Consider the following 6087-nt stretch of genomic DNA (forward strand, 5'->3'; position numbering starts at 1 on the left):
TTCTTTTTCCTTTCTTAAACACCAGGGGAGCCTCCCCTCCTAAATTTCGTTGTTTGGTACCTGTACTGTAACAATGACAAATAAAGTCTATCTATCTATCTATATCTATCTAAATCAAACTTCGTGCCTGTTATCAACATCGACCCGGAAGTGTTTCTCTAACGAGCGGGTGTTGCCGCTTGCCTGGTGTTTCCGGGTGACGTTACGCTCTTTCACGAGCTCCCAAGAAGAGAAAAAAAAAAAACAGAATGAAAGGGTTGTTAGCCTGCTGCTCCTGCTTGGCATCAAACAACAACACACATTAATATCATTACTGAAACTCTGTGACACGTCGAAACTCACTGCTACGGGTTCACCTGGGTGAATTTACACGGTTCGAGACGTCGTGAGAGAGTCAGTTAAGCTATTATCACATCTGAAGTAAGTCGTGTTTGCTGTTTTTGTCTTGTTGGTTGCTAAGCTAGCTGACTAGGCTACATGTCTTGTTGGTTGCTAAGCTAGCTGACTAGGCTACATGTCTTGTTGGTTGCTAAGCTAGCTGACTAGGCTACATGTTTCTAAGCTAGCTGACCGGGCTACATGTTCCTTCTCATTTCCTCGTTCCATCCCTGGGCTCCATCAGAGACAGACAGCTGCTGTCTGCCTTGTCTGGACAAATGTTGTGGCTGTCAACCAACATACAGCTAATTAAGATAAGCTAGCTACTTAGCCACATTGTGTTAGATATAGAGGGAGTGTCATCATCAAACGGAAATATCATTTCATCCCATTGTTTTGCAAGATAATACTTCAATCATCGCTTTTTTGCTAGCTAACTAAGCTAGCTGACAATCCTCTGGATATCATTGTTAAGCTTTGGCTTGGTCCTGTGAGAGATGTACAACTAGCTTTGGCTTGGTCCTGTGAGAGATGTTCAACTAGCCAGGCTTGTCCTGTGAGAGATGTTCAACTAGCCAGGCTTGTCCTGTGAGAGATGTTCAACTAGCCAGGCTTGTCCTGTGAGAGATGTTCAACTAGCTTTGGCTTGGTCCTGTGAGAGATGTACAACTAGCTTTTGGCTTGTCCTGTGAGAGGTGTTCAACTAGCCAGGCTTGTCCTGTGAGAGATGTTCAACTAGCTTTGGCTTGTCCTGTGAGAGATGTTCAACTAGCTTTGGCTTGTCCTGTGAGAGATGTTCAACTAGCCAGGCTTGTCCTGTGAGAGATGTTCCAACTAGCTAGGCTTGTCCTGTGAGAGATGTTCAACTAGCTTTGGCTTGTCCTGTGAGAGATGTTCAACTAGCTAGGCTTGTCCTGTGAGAGATGTTCAACTAGCTTTGGCTTGTCCTGTGAGAGATGTTCAACTAGCTTTGGCTTGTCCTGTGAGAGATGTCCAACTAGCTTTGGCTTGTCCTGTGAGAGATGTTCAACTAGCTTTGGCTTGTCCTGTGAGAGATGTCCAACTAGCTTTGGCTTGTCCTGTGAGAGATGTTCAACTAGCTAGGCTTGTCCTGTGAGAGATGTTCAACTAGCTAGGCTTGTCCTGTGAGAGATGTTCAACTAGCCAGGCTTGTCCTGTGAGAGATGTTCAACTAGCTTTGGCTTGTCCTGTGAGAGATGTTCAACTAGCTAGGCTTGTCTCTGTGAGAGATGTTCAACTAGCTAGGCTTGTCCTGTGAGAGATGTTACAACTAGCTAGGCTTGTCCTGTGAGAGATGTTCAACTAGCTTTGGCTTGTCCTGTGAGAGATGTTCAACTAGCCAGGCTTGTCCTCCTGTGAGAGATGTTCAACTAGCCAGGCTTGTCCTCCTGTGAGAGATGTTCAACTAGCCAGGCTTGTCCTGTGAGAGATGTTCAACTAGCTAGGCTTGTCCTGTGAGAGATGTTCCAACTAGCCAGGCTTGTCTGTCCTGTGAGAGATGTTCAACTAGCCAGGCTTGTCCTGTGAGAGATGTTCAACTAGCTTTGGCTTGTCCTGTGAGAGATGTTTCAACTAGCTAGGCTTGTCCTGTGAGAGATGTTCAACTAGCTAGGCTTGTCCTGTGAGAGATGTACAACTAGCTTTGGCTTGTCCTGTGAGAGATGGACAACTAGCTTTGGCTTGTCTCTGTGAGAGATGTTCAACTAGCTTTGGCTTGTCCTGTGAGAGATGTTCAACTAGCTTTGGCTTGTCCTGTGAGAGATGTTCCAACTAGCTTTGGCTTGTCCTGTGAGAGATGTTCAACTAGCTAGACTTGTCCTGTGAGAGATGTTCAACTAGCTTTGGCTTGTCCTGTGAGAGATGTTACAACTAGCTTTGGCTTGTCCTGTGAGAGATGTTCAACTAGCTTTGACTTGTCCTGTGAGAGATGTTCAACTAGCTTTGGCTTGTCTCTGTGAGAGATGTTCAACTAGCTAGGCTTGTCCTCCTGTGAGAGATGTTCAACTAGCTAGGCGTGTCCTGTGAGAGATGTTCAACTAGCTTTGGCTTGTCCTGTGAGAGATGTTACAACTAGCTAGGCTTGTCCTGTGAGAGATGTTCAACTAGCTTTGGCTTGTCTCTGTGAGAGATGTTCAACTAGCTTTGGCTTGTCTCTGTGAGAGATGTTTCAACTAGCTTTGGCTTGTCCTGTGAGAGATGTTCAATTAGCTAGGCTTGTCCTGTGAGAGATGTTCAACTAGCTTTGGCTTGTCCTGTAAGAGATGTTCAACTAGCTTTGGCTTGTCCTGTGAGAGATATACAACTAGCCAGCTAGTCGATGTGATCGCGTTGTCATTTAAGCATGAAGGGTTTGTCTGTGTTGTCCACGGTCGCAGCTAGCCAGCCAGATAAGTTGAGGCTGACATTGTAGCCTTTACCCTTAACTAGTCCAGTGTACGGGGCTTGTCAAATCCATTGATCCATGTTACAGTTGTTGGTTGTCATTACTTGGGTGCTGTATTTATCAGACAAAGTCATTTGCTATAACGTTAGAGAGGAGGTGGGCTGATGTACTCAACTGTCATCATGCCATGGGCCAATTGCTTTAACAAATTGTTAGTACCACATATTATTGGGAATTGATTGGTGAAATGGACTTACTTACGAAGGTAAACATGTGATAACTGATTGATCGTAACTTATATTGTTTTGTTATAGAGATGTTCCCTGTTAAAACCTTCTTAGGGTAGACCATTTGCAAGATATGTCAAAAGTAGCAATTGTTTTTCCCTATTCCTGTGTAGTAAGGGTGTAGGCTAATTATTGTAGTAACAACAATATATGAATGGAGGTTTGCATTGTTACATAATCGGACAACTTGCCTTATTCCACTTGTTTGGTAACACCACTAACAAACAAACCACTCCGATATTATGAAATGGACAGAGAGCACCCTCTGTACTGTGTACTTTGTCACTAGTCATTAGGGCTGATGTGCTGTTACACACAAAAAGGAGCAAGAGTATGAGCAAATAAGTGACACCCTGTGACCCTACCCTACTTCGCTACCCCACCTTTATGATTTGATAGCAGTGTGATATCACTGGAATAGAGGACAGAATTCTACCATTATAGAATGATGATGTTGTTTTATGAAACACTATAATGACATTCACCACAGTGCATTCTCCATTGGGTGTTTTTTGGGAGGTTGCATAACAGTCCAACCACGTTCTCATAACCTCAGTCTTGGTCTTCTCGGTTTCCTGGCAGTTTCTCATCAAACGTCTGCAGTCTGTCTGCTTGAAACAGGGTGTTGTTTGTTGTGTGTTAGTAGACTGTTGCTAACTTTCAGTAGAAGGTAGTGGGGCCTAGATAGATACCCTCCAGCGACAGTAGTGTGTGGGCCATGATGAGAGAGGAGCTGCCCCTGTGAAGAGAAGCAGCTGCTAGCTGGGACTGCCACAGTGGGAACCCCTCTATCGTCTGGGCCCCCTCCCAGCCTGATCTTTCCACTAAAGGTTAATGACTCTACTTCTCTACTTAAGAGCAGTTATGTTGTGGTATTAAGTCCAGAGGATAAGTAGTAGTAGCTAACCATGCTCATTGACTGTTGCTGCTGTAGTACCTAGTATGTGCAATTCATCACTCGTTTTGGTCTAGTTTGTTCCAATCCTATTTTTTGTCATTATCCTTAAAGCCACTGTCCCTCCGTAATTCGTGAAGCCGTTTTTTTGGATGTGTTATGTGTCTCATGCTTACTACAACTGTCTTTCTTACCCTGTTATAACCTCAAAAAATATAAGGCTTTTTTTACTCCAATGTTTACTAACAAGAGAAATGTAAACATGCACTGTAGCCCGAGGGCTTATGACTTAAAATGTGTTTAACACTCCCATGTTGATGTCACAGACTGTTAGTATCCACAGTTCTGTCTATGAATTGTATCTTTAAGATGGCCTACTGTATATAGTAGGTGTTTTTTTGAGAGAGTATCACGATTTTTCACTCGAATTACAGGAGGCCTATGTAACTCTGCCAGTTGTGATGTGTGACACAGTGACAGGCGGCACTTTCAGTTTTCAGAGGCGACTGGTAACTTTGAATAAATAATATGACGGTCATATGATATGTCCAAACGGAAAGGCCCCACTCTATGTAAGCAGAAGATGTTGACCTCAACATTTGGTTAGGCCCAGTGTGTGGCTTCATGTTTGTTCAGCATTAGTAAGATAAACTTACGCTGTTCCCCAATCCCCCCAAAAAGTAGAGCTGTACGATCGCAGCCTCCACGTCTACTCCAGAAACACCAGCGGTTGCTTTCATTTGTTCCGCGTCTCCTACAAGCTGGAGCTTTCATTTGCACGGGCAAACGCTGAAGACAAAAAGCATCACTGCTTTCTCTCAGGCATTTGATAAAGCCATTACTTTAATTGATTTGCCTGTAATTGGTTGTAGGCGTACATAAAGCTGTTGCTGTATAAACTACCAATTTGAGAGATCCTGTGGGGTGGGGGGAGGGGTGTATGGCAATGTCTGTTTGGCTTGGTCTTATCATGCTCTTGTTGTTTTCTCCATGTGTATGGGATGTATATACTTCATGAAAATATAAAACATTTAATGAAATAAAAGTCTCTGTAATAATAGGCCAATACACACAAAGCCCTGTAGTGCCCTGTAGCCCTGCTCAGTATCTGGTGTGGAGGTTGTTGCAGGCAGCCCAGCCTAGATGGCCGTTATTGTGACGGCTGATGGGGTTGTCAGCCTAGTGTCTGTGTCTGTGCTGTGGTGAGCTCTCCTCCCTGTTTTGTAGTCATGCTCTGTTCCTGGCTTTATGTAATGGTAGCACTGCGGAGCTGCCCTTGAGACTGAACTGGATGTCTTTGATGCTGAGATCTGTGATGGGATAAATTATCTCCATGAGTCACCGCCGGGGCGCACACACGCATACACACACACACACACACACACAAACATATTCCATGTCTCACAAAATCATTTAGGCCTATGCTTTTCAGGATTTATTGTTAATTCTTTTTATGTATAAACATAGGCTACTAAGGGAATTGAGTAGCTAACATGTTAGTTTAAACTGATAAAGGTTTCCGTTGAGGTTCTTGAACATTGTAGATAGCTTGGTAGGGTAGGTCACCCGACATTTCCTCAACCGCACTCCTTCAGAGATTACTTCTCTACACACTAGAGAACTTTGCCACTTGGGCTAGACAATGTGTACCATAGCTATTTTTAACGAGGAGGAGTCACACTTTTAATATCAGCACTTATGTGTGAGTGCCACTAGATATTCTTGTACTTACAGGCCTAGATTATTTAGGCTACATTTTCTCTACCGCTGAAATAAAGGTGATATCTTGCCCATGTATGTAGGCCTATTTCTTTTGTTAAAAGGGGGACCGTAGTGTCAGTGAGTGTCAGACGGAGACAAACCTAGCCTAGCTGAAAGTTAATCAGTGACAATCAAATCTCTGGATCTTTGAGTGAGTGTTGTTGTCTTCAGTTGAAGTTTGAAGTTATCATGTTTCAAACTTATAGGGGAAATGTGAAGGTGATCCTCAACTGGAAAACCTTGTCTAAGTTACTTGGGCGGCCCTCTTCCTCTCTATAATCAAATGTGAACAGAAGGACATTGATTAATAGATCGATCTAGAGACCTTTTGCCTATTTAAAATAGAATAGCTTGTGTATTAT

The sequence above is a fragment of the Nansenia antarctica genome, assembly GCF_963989245.1.
Source record: "Nansenia antarctica genome assembly, chromosome: 5".
Lineage (NCBI taxonomy): Eukaryota > Metazoa > Chordata > Actinopteri > Argentiniformes > Microstomatidae > Nansenia > Nansenia antarctica.